General features: G+C 40.0%; 1 protein-coding gene across 4 annotated transcripts in view; it reads right to left on the bottom strand.

Moving 5' to 3' along the window:
• The window catches only part of lingo2 (leucine rich repeat and Ig domain containing 2), a 164,721-nt gene that overhangs the window by 18,760 nt on the left and 130,085 nt on the right, over positions 1-15,876 (bottom strand). The window contains exon 1 of one of the 4 annotated variants that reach the window (XM_044040793.1): positions 2,627-3,047. The exons of the other annotated variants lie outside the window; for them this stretch is intronic. The gene's annotated coding sequence lies outside the window, so the exon portion shown is untranslated. Of the gene's footprint in view, positions 1-2,626; positions 3,048-15,876 lie in introns of those variants that run through there. 4 annotated transcript variants of the gene reach the window in all.

Raw genomic sequence — 15,876 nt, 5'->3', positions numbered from 1 at the left:
GAAGGGGAGGGTGAGGTGAAGGATAGTTTGCTACAACATGCAACTCCACCAACAAATTGTACCCACTGTTCCTTTGAAGTATAGCTTACTATTGAGGTTGTTCTTTTCCTTCTCGGGGAAATGAATTGATAATGGAATGCGTTGTTAATGGGCATGATGAGTTTTCCATCTTTCTGTGATAACACCATTGTCACAAAATGTAACCTGTTGCATTAATCACAAGCACACTGTATCAAATGACTGGGATTTAATGTTTCTGCCAAGAAAATTGTCATCTTTGAGAGGAAATTTGAAATACCTGCTTGTACTTGAAATCAGTTCTACTGTGAAGGCGGTTTGATAGAAGAGGGAAGAAAACAGAACTTTTTTTTTTACAAAAGAGACCTGATTGGTCAAGTGGCAGGATATTTTATCTTTCCCTGTAGGAAGAAATGGGTAACTTCCTTTCAAAAAAACATGACAATGATGTGTGGGTTTGTCTCGGACACTGGTCACCATTTTTTTTTCAATGTGACAATTAATTTGATATATATCATGTATGACAGAACCCATGGGCCCCATTATAGGGAGCGCAGTATCCAAAGGGCCCTGTGAAAACACTTCAAACCTATCTTCTCTCGACAGATACAGAACCCTTTTAATAAGAGAGCAGAGCTGCATGTGTCTCCGCGTACAGGGGGCTAGTTTTTCAAGTTAGTAGTACTGTATGCTTTAAGTGGAAGAGTTTGTTTGCTGTTTTTTTGTTTTTGTTTTTTTAGAGAGAGAGTGAAATAGAAGAGGAGGAAGCAAGGGAGGGGGCATTATGGAAATGAGATGTAATTAAAGACGACGGAGTAAAAAAAACAGCACAACGAGGCACAGTCATGAAGCCTGTGTGATCAGAGTCAGCAGTGAGAGATAGGACAACCATCTACGGATGCAACCACGGCGAAACATAAAGGAATTTTACAGTTCGGTGGTGAGTGTAATTTGCTTTGATGTGGTACATTCTGTGCAGGGGGTGTGTTGGAGATATGTTAATGACTCATCAGAAGGACCGTTGAGTCGTGTCTGCTGTTGTGAGAGAGCATCAACATGTGGCCTCAGAATAACAGTGATTTATTTTGTTCAAACACAATTTTCTAAATGACTCATTCATGAATTTGCATTCATTTCAGGAATTTCCCGGCCGAAGATGGTTATGGCGTCATCAAAACTATCGTCTTTACACACTGCTCTGAATATTGAGTTTAAATGACATCTTAATTCTTACAGTGTTACAAGCAAAATCACGTCAATAAGCTTTGACCAACGTTGGAATATCAGGTTACCAGAGTATATGAAGATGGTCCTTACCTCATTAAAATTGCATGTGACATAAGCCTGGACAATATGCATGTATTCACTGTGGCCTCACATGCACAATGTACTTTACTGCCTGCTCGGGCAGTTTTTTTTTCCCTGTATGAATGCAGTTTACAAAACTTGGAGCTTGCTCAAACCAATCTAATTTTGTGTTCCCACACATGTAAGGTGCTCTGGTAATTCACTTCCCCCTCTTTTTGTTCAGTCACTCAAACAAAAGTCTTGACTTGACTCATCAAATTCACAAGGTGCAGCCAAAAGCAATTACAGAGGCTTGGGGTGGAAGAGCTGCAACCAAGGCCCTCTTCTTACTCTGCTCCTAATAAAGACCTGCCTTACAAACAAGATGAATCATGCTCCTCTTTTCCTTAAGCCTCAGCACTTTGGTGAAAGCTCTCAGACTAGCATAGTGTGCTCATTACACATACACCTCACTGCTGAAGACAATAATGGCTCAAATTTCCACTCCATTTTAGGAGAGGAAGATTAAGCCTGAAGTACATCTCTGGCACAAGCACAAGTAAGGAGCCTCTGCAAAGAACTGTGTTTTTCTGTGACGTTATATTTATTCCCAAAGACACGCAGCGCCTACCTGAATCTCAACATGAGAGCATTCTTCTTTTTTTTTTTCTTTTTTTTTTCCTTTTCATACAAGTGAAATAGTCCCATTCTGACAAAAAGTTGGTTTGGATTGCAGGTTAAAAGCTTTGTGTTTGTGTTATAATTGGTTATTTATGTAGAAACGACATGTTCGCCTCTCAGTGTGCCGGTGTGCTGCAGCATCCTCTTACTCATGTGCTCCACAAGAGCACATGAGTAAGAGGATAATAGGCTGTGTAGTTATACACAAAAGTTCTGTTGTCTGATAGACGCAGCTCAGCGAGGCAACTCAGAAATGTGCAAGCTGTTCTGATTTACCACAAAAGGCATCTGGCATCATACGGCTCTGCAAAGTTTGGCGACACTGGCACTGATTTTAAGAATGCAGATTTTCTCCCATCTGTGTGGGGTGTCTCTATAGGCACAGCAGAAACTAAATATCCCAATTTAGATGAAATAAAATACAGGAACAAGCATCTAAATGAAGCTGCAGATTCTTTTTGCAGACATCATGTTTACAAGAAAAATAAATGATGCTTAATGGGATTACACAGCAATTACTGCAGATATGAGATTTACCCCCTTTTCACTTGATTTGTAATACAAAAAAAAAAGACAATTTACTGATATTAATATCGTATGTCTATTGACAATTAAAGTATTCAAAGTAAACGTGGCTTACCTGTCTTTACCTGTGCTGCAGAGAAAGCAAACCCAGCCAAAAAAAAGAGCAAGAAATCTCTCAAAGAGCAGACTCCTCAAATTAATCCTGTGTGTTTGCCTCAAAGTCAGACAACAAATCCCTCCAGGTTAATACAAGTGCAGGGAGCTATAGCACATTCTTCATGCACGGAGGCTCAATCTCGTTTTATTAGCTTTCGTTTTCTGCACCAACTAATACGAGCACAAGACAGACGGAGATTCAAAACCTCTGTTTGTGTACTAATACTACTGGAGGCTGCTAGCTAGTTACCTAGTCTGGTTAATTAACCCCCAGAGGTTTAGAGAGAGCACAGGCTGCGATCTCAACAGCCCTACTGGGCTCAATCAAGACCACAAACTGAACATTGTATATAGCATAAAAGTGTTGTAGTAAACACATTCTCTTCCTTCTGCCAAACCCTGGGGAGCTCTTAATCAAACCACAGTGCACACATGATGGTGCCTACGCACAGAAAGAAGAGGCCAGGGATGGAGAGGAAAGACAGAAAAATGTGTGAACATATATGCCCTTGGCCTTTCATCTCAACATGACCATGACATTTTTGTAGCTCTGACTGCGACGATAGTCAGCTGGACTATTCAAAGACTGTTCCAATTTCCCTGCCCGGGGATTCATCAAGTATTTAGATTCTGAGTAAATGATGAAAAAAAAAAATTGCAATGTTTTGTCTTCCATTATCTGCTTGTGTTTTGTGTTGCTCACAGAGAACTGCATGTGGAGTCATTTCAATGAGCTTTTCTACTGACCACATTATGTGTTGAGTGACAGTACAATCACTTGAAATGTCATTGTTCTCACATTTCAGTCTAACGTTACGGAACTTAACCCCATTACACACACACACACACACACTTTTCCCTTTTAAATCAGTTACATGGGATTTAGATTTCTTTAAACTTGAAAGTGTGTGTGTGTGTGTGTGTGTGTGTGTGTGTGTGTGTGTGTGTGTGTGTTTAAAACAAATTCAATTCTTGGGCTATATTATAAGGATAAATCTATCTTCCCTTTAGTGCTGGTAGATATGGCCAAATTGATATCACCCTAAAAAATGTTTGTCAGTCAATATTGATAATTATCTTGATAAAATGTTTTGCTGTCCATTGAAAGTTGAAGAAAACAGTTCAATGTGTTTTTTCAAAATATTTATGGGCTATATGTTGAACCTTTGTCATATTGATATTAAAGTAAGTTATACTTTAATATATATATATATATATATATATATATAGTATTATTACCCAGCTTCTGTTAATATTCCATAAATACATGTTGCATGGATAAAAGAATCAGACAGTTAAGACACTTAAGGTTTTCAGGGGCAGAACATCATTATTTTAAACATTACTGCTTTCTATTTACATACCCTCACATAAGGTGCTGGTCTGACTGTCAGGAACAATTTGGGTTTTGGTGTCTTGCTCAAGGACACTTCAGTATGTGTAAAGTACCAGCTGGGAATCAAGAAGCCAACTAAACACACTGTTTATTCTCCTGAGCTGCAGCCACAGTAAATAGTGTTTAAAAAAAACAAAATAACTGACTGTTTGACACTATACTGACAACAATCACTAGTAGAGAGATTTGGATGCAAACATACTGTATCGAGTTTCTATATTTGTTGAAATGACCAATACGTGTGATCCTCATTGCCAAAAAATTAAATATTCTATAACAGATTAAATCTGTAGCCAACAAAGAAACTGAAATTCAATTTCCTCTTTTTAATTAAACCTCTTTGCTTTTGATGTATACTTGTATGCATTTCCTTAGAGACATTACCATGCCCAGGCTTTTGAAAAGCATTTTTCCTCTGTTTGACACTGAAGGCTTCCTATATACAGTATCTGTGCAATGTATATTACACCAGAAAGACATTATCTATGAAATAAATTTACTTTGTATCTGAAAGCTCCAGCAGACTGTTTATCAGACCATCTGATGTTTTAAACCTAATAGTTCTCTGTGTGAATTACATTAGATTTGTCATCTCTATTTTGGAAGGCAAATACAGCAATTATTTGGTTCTTATCTATCAAGCTCTGGCCTAGACATTATAAAAACCTACTTCACATTCAAAAGGAAGAACAATAAGAATAAATAATAACAGAACTATCTTAAATTTAGAATCCTTGTGTGCTTTATCTGTGCAGACATATTTGGTATTGTCTCTTGAAATCGATTCATGAGGGTCATGAGGGGAGCTGGAGCCAATACAAGGTGTGAGAAAATATTAGTCTCCAATCAACCTAATCCCAATCTCCGCATGTTTGGGTTGTTGGAGTGAACTGGACTATCCAGAGAAGACTGAGGAAGAACATGCAAACTCCAACAATCACACAAATTGTGAAAATATAAGTACTCCCAGGTTTAAAAGGTAAATTTCAGCTTTTTGTTTTTGCAGATCCTTTGGGAGGCGTTTCCACCAATTTCTGCTCTGAGTAAAAAGGTGACTCACAGACGACGTGAGGGACTGAAACTGTTTTCACTATTACCAAAGTGCAACGTCGAAGAACTCCTTCCTTAATTCACCAACTGGGACACATGGGCTGATGGTACAAGAATAAAAAGCACATTTTCCAAGTGAAAAGTTTTCCTTAAGTGACAGATATCTGCAGCCCCTTTTTAGAACTAACACTTTGAATGTAAATGATCTCAGCCTTTTATGAACAGTGGGACAGCAGAACCTTGTGATATGTGCTATATCGGAACTTCCGAGTCCCTTTTGACCCTTGAACATGAGCTCCAAGTCTTTATCATGAACACAATCGTGTTTACTGTGCATGTTTGCAAGAGCAACATTCCAGGAAACGGTTCAGGAAAAACGAAAACCCTCTCGAATATCATTTGTGGGCTTGGTTGGGCAGATGGATCAATGGGACTTTAAGCACAGCTAAATTCAGCACTGCAAGTCCAAGCAGAACTCTGGAAATAGTTGATCAGCTTTTTGTGTTAATCAAGGGACCCACCTTTATAGTATTAAAATGTTTATCTGAATTTTTATACCGTATAAATGATGTGCATGGGCACACACAAAAACATGCTCCTTGCCTTCTTTAACGTGTAACCAGAGCTTGTGCTTTTAAAGACTTTCTGGCGTTCTTAACTTTGAGCCGCAGATGCCAGTTCTTTTATCCTCCCAATGGTTTTGGGATCGTAATGCGTTGTAATATAAGCCCATATAAATGAGCCTCAATTTGCACATCTTAGTAGCCCTGTTGGATGTGATTTCATCAACTGTGGCAGGGAACACTGAGCCTATTCACTCCCAAAGACGAGATTAGGTCAGCAGTAAAAGATGCACTTGTACTCACTTAACCCTTCTCAATATGATGCCGGGACAGAGGGGAACTCAAACGCCCTGAAATGTCGTCCATCCATTTTCTACCGCTTAATCCTCAACAGAAGGGTCGGGGCCCAGTTGGTCCAACTGGGGCTCAAACTGGATCTTGTTGCTGCAAAGGCAAGAGTGCTAACCACCACACCAACCTTCTGGCCCATGCTATGTAGTTGTGTTATTAAAATGGTGGGGCTTCCCATTTTGAGCATGGATAGGGATATGGACTGTGCTAGCTGCTGGGTTTGTTTTAGAAAAATCCTAACTTTGCATAGAGGGATCCACATCCAACTATGGCGACCCAATTCACAAAAAAGTGCACATTTGTTATGATAGATAGATAGATAGATAGATAGAGTCTGAATATTTGCCACATGAGACATTTTCTAAAACGTGGAGCTCCACCTGTGAAACCTCAAGGGATAACTTGTACAGGTAACGGGTTTATGTAAAATGTGGCATGAAATGCAAATCACCAGTAATGCCTGGTATGATACAGTTGGGCTCGGGTGTATATACTGTTTTATACCTGATAGTAAAAAAAAAATTATAATTATATAAGGATGATACAGTAAATGTGTAAATTATTCTGCACAAATCTATGCTAATCTTTAAAGCACTAAATGGAGACATTCCACGTTTGCGTATGCATGAAGTGGCTCTAAATGTATGCGTTGCTTTGCTTTCATCAGGACAATAAGGACAGAAGCTGAGCTGCATCGAATGCTCTCAAAAGCATCTGTCAGAGGTGTATCAGATTCCACATTGGCTACTGCTGCAGCTAGGATGAAAATAGCTGTATTATTTTCAGCTTACTTCCCTGTAGCAATAATGCAGCACTGCAAAATGAAAAATGATTGTAATTGCGAGTTGGAGTTTCATAAGTTATACACAGGAGATCCAAGGGAAAGTTTTGTTCTGAGAACAAAAATACTGTCATAAACATAAAGACAGTGAAACCGCTCAAATTTACTTTTGACATTCTGTGATAATTCAAATGTTCAATCCTGCACAGCATATTTTATGTAATTATTCACGTATTAGGGGGAATGACTGCACGTATGATGTCTGCATACTGTTCTTTCTTATAATCACTAAACAGTCTGTGATTGATTGTGGAAGCAGAGGCAAAGAAAGATAACAAAATGTTGTGAAAACATCATTTTCAGGTGCTGTTAGCACTCACTGGCATTTATGTGATTAGTAGACGTTGAAATTATCAGCTCGAGCCACAGCCTGAGAGCTGCGCCCTGCTTCAGAGATCTCCCCCATTCAATTTAACGGCATGTTGCCTCTGTCCTCCTTAACTATTTGCCTGTGCTGCTCCAACGCAGTGCAACACTTCTGCTTTCTCAGCGGCCGGGGCGATGCCACAGCCCCAGCTGGAGATGGGTGACCATCAACATCCCTCCATCCACAACCCCCGCACACACACAAACCGATTGCTACCGCTTCACTTAGCTCACATTTAATTAACTTCAACCAGCCTTACTCCTCGAGTGCTGGCCGTACTGCAGGATCACCCTTTGGGGTTCTCTGATCAGGAAGTGGACACGAATACAAACTAGGACTTCAAGCTGAAGGGAAACAAAACATCAAGCTGGTGTCTGTAGTGCCACGGCCTGAGGTGCATATAAAGCAACAGCAGGATTATGCTCTGTGCCATGGGTCAAGGCTTCCCCCCTTCACACGCAACCCATTATTCTGCTGGTATCCCTGCCTGCTACAAACTCCCTTTTTGTTCTTTCCTTTTTCTTTTTTTTAATACTCCCGTGCTTAATTAGGCCCTATAGTTAAACAATGCTCGCAGCATAAGGATCTCACTTTACCAGCATTCAGAGCAGGAGAGTAGAGGAGGGAGATTCATATTCAACTCACATAAAAGTGTAAGAAAAAACTCTGCTGACATGCCATAATTCACCCCTGGCTCTGTGGCTCCATAGTGGGTGGAAGCCATCTCTCTCTCCTCTCTCTCTCTTTCACACACACACACACACACACACACACAGTCTGGTTTCCATGACTTCTGAGGACATTACACTGACTTACATTCATTTCCTTACTCTCACCTTAACCATAACTAGTACTGACCGAAATGTAATAGTTGCCTTGCTTTTTGTCTCCATAATGTGAGTGTTAACAGATTTAGGTCCCCACAGAAAGAGGAATACCTGGAACACACACACACACACAGGGATGGTAAAACACATAATATGTTCTCTGTGTTTCAACATAGCAGGGGGTCTGATGCTCTATTTAAAGTCATATGAGAGTGGCATCTCCATTTAAATCAACTCCCTCTGTCGGTTCCAAGCGTGCGTTCTTCCTTGATACCAAGTGATCCATGAGGACTCCTCCACAACGGTGTCAGCAGTGCTTGACGAATGTGCTAGCCCCGCAAAACGCTTGTACAAGCACAAACATATCTGGACTATTTATCTTCCTGCTGAAAAATGTATCAGAATATGAAAGCATATCAACCGCATCCATTTTGTTTGAAATCAAACCTGACAATAACAGGCAGGCATTGGGCAGATGATAGATGGATGAAATGCAGGAGGAAACAGAAAATGGCAATTTCACACTGAAATTATTTCATGTTTAATATCTGGCTGGTTCCCTCCCAGCTATTCACATTTCAGTTGTGAGGAAACAATTGAAGTTTGACGTGCCTTGAAACAGCGGCGGTCAGAGATGACAACGCAGTCGCATGCAGTAGAAACTATTTAGCTCGATGAGTCACCTTTAAGTTATCTTTTAGATCAACCGTATCATGCAAACACATACACATGTCAAGTGTTTTAGTGAATGGAGACAAGTTCCATTTTTTTCCATCCATGCAATGTAGGCAGAGGAAAAATACAAATAAAACATGGAAAACTCTGTTTTAATAATAATAATTGTATCCTCTTGTGCCGTACTGCTATTACTTGATCACCTTATTTGAGTTAAATGTTCAGGTAGCAATTATCCATCTTCATTAATTTGTTTCATTATATGCATCACCTTTCTGCACATTATGTTTAATCTCACCTTGCTGCTCTTTCGATATTTTCTTAATGGGAAAAAAGTGACTGGATCCCTGAGCGAGCTGCTCCAACATTTACTGTCACTAACGCTCTACTGTTCTGAGTCGATGGCACATTCTTCACTCTCTGTGAACAGCTGGACGCCTCGGCGTGCACATTAATCCTCCGGGATGGGGCCTTTAGACTCATTTATTCACAGTTGGGGGTAAAGAGCCGAGGAGTCAAAGGTCAGTGCTTGACCATTCATATCACCACAACCCTGGGGCTTTTCCACCAATGTACACTCTCCATCTGGATGAGAGACCACAAAAGGTCGAGGTGCACATTGTTGGGAGACTGTGCTTTCTGTAATTTTCCTGGTCACTGGTAACACAAGCAATACTGTCACAGTTGGTTTAGCATATGCCATCTGGTGCATATTAATTTTTTTTTCCAATATTGGGTGTAATGTGACTGTATTATATAGTGATAAAAAGTGTGTGTGTGTATGTATGTATATACATATATATATATATATATATATATATATATATATATATACATACACATATATGTGTATATGTATATAGTCAGACCATATATTTTTGACAAATTGTGGCAGAAAAAGCACAAGTGAACAAGTGCAAATTCTAAAATGAACAAGTTTTAACAAGTAAGTCATTATCAGTAATCAGTATTGCCATCATTAATACCTGTGTCTTTACATGCCAAAAATAAATGCTGTGGAAAAAAATCCCATGTACTGCACAGTAACAGATGTTTGTAAAACATAAAAGCAGAAACCATGTGGAAGTAAATGGAAAAGAAAAGCATGTATATGTTATAAAATGGCTCCGGCAGCATGTTATGTGTGAGTCATTACAGTAAACATCAATAGCCTTCAGCAAAAGCATATATTCCATAGGCATGCAAGCATATTCCTTCTATGGGTCAAGCACTGCAGTGCACAATAACACTAAGGCTAAACTCTCATTAGGTATTCATTGGCAGGAAACTTTCTATTCATAAACAGGAAAACAATAACAGAATGACACAGTAGCTGGAGATTTCAATAGCCTGAGGAATAATTCACATGATTTCACATAATTACTATCCATGGATGTCTATTCAGCAGAGGCACAAATGAGTGCTCTTAGCAGAACATGATGGGGAAACTAAATGTCGAGGGGTTTATTCATATATATATGTATGTATATATATATATATTAAAAAAAGACTATAAGATAAGTAATTATGAAAATGTTTGTCTCCTGTTACATTGTTCTTTGCTACCTGCAAAGTTTGTTTACTTATAATTATAATCATTTTGCATTCTTTATATAATCATTTTGACCTGTTGCAAAGTGATCAAAATGTGCATCACTGCAACTCTTAACTCCAGACTGGCTCAATGCTGACATGACCAAGTGAGAGTCCCTTCAAGTCAATTCAAGTCATTGCTGCTGCATTGAGGAGCCTTGTCCTCTTTCCACACTGCTTTTTGCATTCATGATCACATGACTACGCTGGCAGTTTTGTCTCCCACCATCTTGCCATTGTAATATTCCGTTCTTGGTCACCTGTGCAGCCATAGCAGATACAGTTTTGGAAATAGACAATGATAATTGAGGACAGCTTCCATCGATTCTATGTTGCTTCCCAGCATTGTGAGCTAAGGCACATAGAGGGATATTTACTTGAAACAATTCAGACTGAAACGGTGTTTCAAAAATGAGCACATGCATCATATGAGAATTGGGGCTTTGCATTCAGTAAAGCAATAAAAGAGGGCAACAAAAAGAAAGGCAAGGTGGATGTGACACACATCTTGGGGTCAATTTGCACGAAAACTGAGTCACTTAACAGGACAGCTAGTCTTTAAAGAGGGGCGATGAGCCTCAGCTGTTGGTTAAATGAGATAAGCAGGTTCGAATTAGAGACTGTTGGCTGCGTGTTCAAAAGAACCCTATGTTTTAACAGTCAAGTCCACTCAACAAACACCAGAGCTTATTTCAGCTACCTGTTTAAACAGAGTCAAGGCAAGAAGGGCAGAAGAATTTGTCGTGTTTAAATGCTATGGATTGATAGTACTTAGTGACGTTACACTTAATGGTTGTGATTTGTAAGCGCCACAATGAGCCTTACATTCCCAATGTCTGACACTAAGATGCAAGATAAAAATGTTTCTCTGGGGGTGTAATGTGCTTGAATTTTGACCTCAAGTTGAGAACAAATGATTTGTAGAACACTCCATCACATCTTAGCGAAGGTCAGACGTCTGGAGAATAGAGAGCATCTCTTGAAAGTTTTTTTTCCCTTTCTTTTCTCCCTCAGGTGTAGATGTAGCCATATCTTTATCAATGGATTACATCTCATCTCTCTCTCACTCTTGCTCTCTGTCTTCAAGTACTACAAGGATGACTTGAAAACCGCAGAAGCATCTTTGATTGCCTTTGTCTCTCTATCACTTGCCTTCTCAAACAAACAAAAAATAAAGCAAACCTTTGGGATTAGTCTAACTCAATCTGAATTGCCTTCCCTAATGTTTCAGTTTGAGTCTTTTGTCAAAGGCTGATATTTCGACACAGTTATTGCCGTGGTGCAACTGAGATGTGGGTGTGGATACACAAAGATGGATGTACTCATTCAGCACTTTGCCCCACCATTCAATTCAGTGGAAGTGTCCTCGTATGTGTTGCCGCTCTTTGAAGAATATGCTTGTCTGAGCTCTGAGGCTATGCACTGAAGGAACAGGCAGCCAGCAGACAATCACAGAGGAGCTGAGTGTGTCCATTATGGCTGTCAGTTAGCAAGGGCCTTGATTAATTGCACACTGCACAGTGGCAAATTAAGGTAGGTCTCAAGCCCACCCCCCACAATAATTAGGGGAGAATAGATTGCCACAGAGAGGAGGGTGAATACTGGATGCCTGGTGTCACTCAGCTCATCTTAGGTCTCACACTGTGTAGGAAAAGGGCAATAAGTACGTTCAGCAGTTTATAATAGTTTATTAGGTTCCCCATTAACTCGTGTCATCATGTCATGTGGTCTCCCCCAGAAATGACTGAAAATGACTCACAAAGATCCGATCAAACCATTACTGCACTGTTCATCCGTACAGTTCATCATGTACTCCTTCATTGTTTTTCTTGAATAATGACTCGTGCTAATCAGGTGATTTGGTACAGTTCTATTGTATAATGGTCTGTCAATTACAGATATCCTTGAAGACCACAGGCCGAGTGGCTTCTGCATTACGTACATCCAGTTAAAACGGTCAGGGTCAGCATGTAAACTGCATACTGTGTTGAATGAAGAGGAAGATGAGAGTATCTGAGGAATTTCCTTACTGTAACCAGTAAGTAATATCTGGAATGTATTGATGAATTTAATGTGATTATGTTGTGTATATGGTTGAGAATCACAGTTCAGTGGTTACACATGACCAGCAAATAGCACAGGTCCAGTCTTCTCGGTGCAAACAATGACGGCATGTTAACCTGGAACACACACGTCGACTGGGTTTGTTCATGACTCCACCAGATATTGTATTTGGTATGAAGATTGCACCTGTACGTGGTCAGTCATATGATCATGTTTATCAGCCTGTGTTAAAGCGGTAGATGGATGGATGAAAAGATGGATATCTGTCTGGTTTGGAAGCCTCTCTGTAGTTTCAAAATCCAAGCTAAAGAAATTGGCCGTGACTGAAGACGGCAATGATCTTTCTAACCGATTATTTTCATTGCGGTCTATCTTTCACGTACCCAGAGAATCCTCTGTGATCCCACCTATGAGCTGTTACCATCAGTACCATGTGTACCATCTGTTACATCTGTAAATCTAATCTAAACAGGAGATTTAGATCTATATATGAGGTCCAAATTAGGTTGATAATTTCTATAAATTGTATGTTTTGTTTTTGTGTGCTTTAAGTTCACTCAGAAAAGGAGTTGGACACAGCCACAAAATCAATGCCCAATTACTTTTATGTCAAACAATCATATCCCTGTGAAGGAGTTGATGTCATGTTATTGACAGCATATACAAACACAGTGCATTTCTTCGGTTAGGTTGACCAATTCTATGTTCTCCCATACCCAGTCTGATACTGATGTAAGCACAATGCTGATATTTTAGTGCTACACTGCACAAGGTTGAGTCATAAACATACGTAACTGTCCTTGCTTTGTCAGAAGATTGTTTATAAATATGCTTGTGTGGGTGCTCATCGTTACATGTTTGCCAATCCTCTATTTATTATTGTTGTTATTATTATTTAAGTTATTATTAGTAGCAGTAGTAGTAGTGTACAATAAAATGTTAAAAGTAACAGTTCAAATGTTAGAGTTAGACTGGCCCTACTCAGTACATAAGGCATATAAGGTAACATATCAGAAATTAACAATAATAATAATAATAATAATAAGAATAATAACTGCAGATCTAACTTTCCATCGGCACTTATGTGTGTGGCATCTATAGATTACTGTTGTGTGTGTATGTGTTGCAGCATGTATTGAAATAGCGACGAGAAAACAATTTCAAGTCAGAGGTGACAGTTTTCCCATGCTCCCCTGGAGTCTATACTGTATAGTGCCATGTGTATAGGGACTAAACCAGCTGCAGCTGTGGTCACACCTGTCTTTTCGATGTGAATCGTATCATCTGATCATGCCACGATGCATTAACTGACTGCTGTAAACGTGCTGTCGGGGATCATGTTTAAATCCACAGAGCTAAGCCACATCCTGAATTCCACCAACACTGGACTCTGGGGAAAGAGGAACTCAACTTAAGCACAATCTAGACATTATTGTTGTTGCATCAGCAAAGCTGTACCCTACAGTCAGCCCCAGCCCTTTGCAATGTTTCCCCAGCGGAGACACAATCCTGCCAGCTATGGCCTTGATCTCAGAACCACACTCTCCTCCTTTTCTCACTTTGCTGTTTCTATGAACTGCAGCTTTCGCTCTATCACCGGTGGTGATTATTTATGATGTATGTAAGCCTTTAGGAATAGACACCCTTCTGTCTATTGGCACATTTCTGTCTTCGTTTCCCATTCATCTCATAAAAACAAATGCACTTCAGTGTTAATCAACTCAGCTGTCAACACTAGCCTCATAACAACTCATTACATTGCAATAACATAACAAAATGGATATCTAAAAGGGTGTGTGGGATAAAGTAAGGAGCTTTTCTAGCCTTACTGTTTTTTTCTTCCATGTAAATGTATATATATTCAGGCTGATATAAATAGTATGTATGTAATTTCAGCGCTCTGATTGTTCACTCTATGCGTGCGATTCTGCTTGTGTGGCGTGGCTAACTGCAAACGCGTGTCTCTAAATGTGGCTAACGAAACAGAAGTAAAAATCCTCACTATGCCCCGCGGGCACATTTTGTTTGTCATCGCATAACAGCAGACCAAGTAGCCATAAAAATTACGCGGCGTGATGAAAAACAAGGTTGGACAGTGTACAGATGTACACAACAGCCAGCACGTACGTGTTCAAACTGCTGTAGTAAACAACCCTGCTGAAGGTTTTACAGTGCGAGGATTGGTCAGTGGCCTCTACTGTATGTGATGTTCAGCAGTGGAATGGCCCTGGGAAAGATGAGTACTTTTATGTTTTGATCCTGGAGAAGGACAGTGAGCCCTCTTGCAGTCAGTGGGGGCCTAATCTTCTTACAGGCAGACTATGGGGAGTCCATTAAAATGGTGACTCCTCTTTCTAACAGGCTGATTCGTAAAGTGTAGCCACTTATCAAGCTGCTGATGTTTTACACCGTAGCACAGCTTCTCCAGGTGGCTTTACTCAACAAAATGGAGACGAGATAAAAACATAACATATAAGAGAATAAAAATAAACCCCTTACTGTGGAAAATAATGGAGACCTAGTACTATCCTCTGTCCACTATTTCTGAGCAGGGCGCACATCGTAGAACAGAGTCATCGCCATTGAATAAACACTGTTGATTTTCTTGTGCTCTTCCTTGTTTGTGCATTATTTTCTATTTGACTATGTCCTACATGATTTGCAATTTTTAGAAGCGATGGTTATGTACTGTACTGCGGCGCACTATTATTTTGCATGAGGTTTAAAAGGTTGTTGTGATAATATTCCATGCTGTTCAAGCCATAAGGAAACTAGTGGAGCATCAGGAGGCTCTGGCTGTACTCGCAGAACTGTAGAAGACTTGTTATACTCTCACAGTCCTCACAAGACAGTTGGTTGTTGGTGGAGGGTGGAAAAGTCCACTTGACCTGCAGATCACAAACAGTACAAAGTCTATCGTACTGACGGCTACAGTAGGAGGAGGCAGTAGAGATACAGGAGATGACAGAGTCTAATTATGATCGTCCAGCAGATAGTCTTGGTTCAATGGCTGAGATACTGGGGTAAAGGGTCACTTTTTGGGAAAGCCACCAACACTGTCCTTATCCATGAGAGGCTCCATGGGGGAAATACTTAAAGGGGACATATTATACCCTATTTCCCCCATTAAAACAGTTCCGTGGTGTCCTAATGAACATGTCAGTGACATGCTTTGGTCAAAATACCATAAGGATGAAGAATCATAGTAGTTCAATAACCCTGCTAAACCCGCCCCTTTCAGAACGCTCGGTTTTCGTGCATGGTCCCTTTATATGCAAATGAGACACAGGCAAACACACACCCACTTCTTCCAGGGGGTTTCTGATTTGTCCTCTTTACAGCGCTTTACAGCTCTATTCGTCTCCCCCTCCCTCCACTAGCTCTCTGACAATGTCAACATGTCAGCGTGAGCAGAAAACAGCGAGAGTGCCGTCACAGGAAGAGACGTCCTACATAAGGATCGAGCCGAACACTGTCCAACT

The sequence above is a fragment of the Solea senegalensis genome, linkage group LG12 (genome assembly GCF_019176455.1).
Source record: "Solea senegalensis isolate Sse05_10M linkage group LG12, IFAPA_SoseM_1, whole genome shotgun sequence".
Classification (NCBI taxonomy): domain Eukaryota; kingdom Metazoa; phylum Chordata; class Actinopteri; order Pleuronectiformes; family Soleidae; genus Solea; species Solea senegalensis.
The sequence above is the reverse complement of the archived record's forward strand: the minus strand, read 5'-3'. Positions and strand labels throughout refer to the sequence as shown.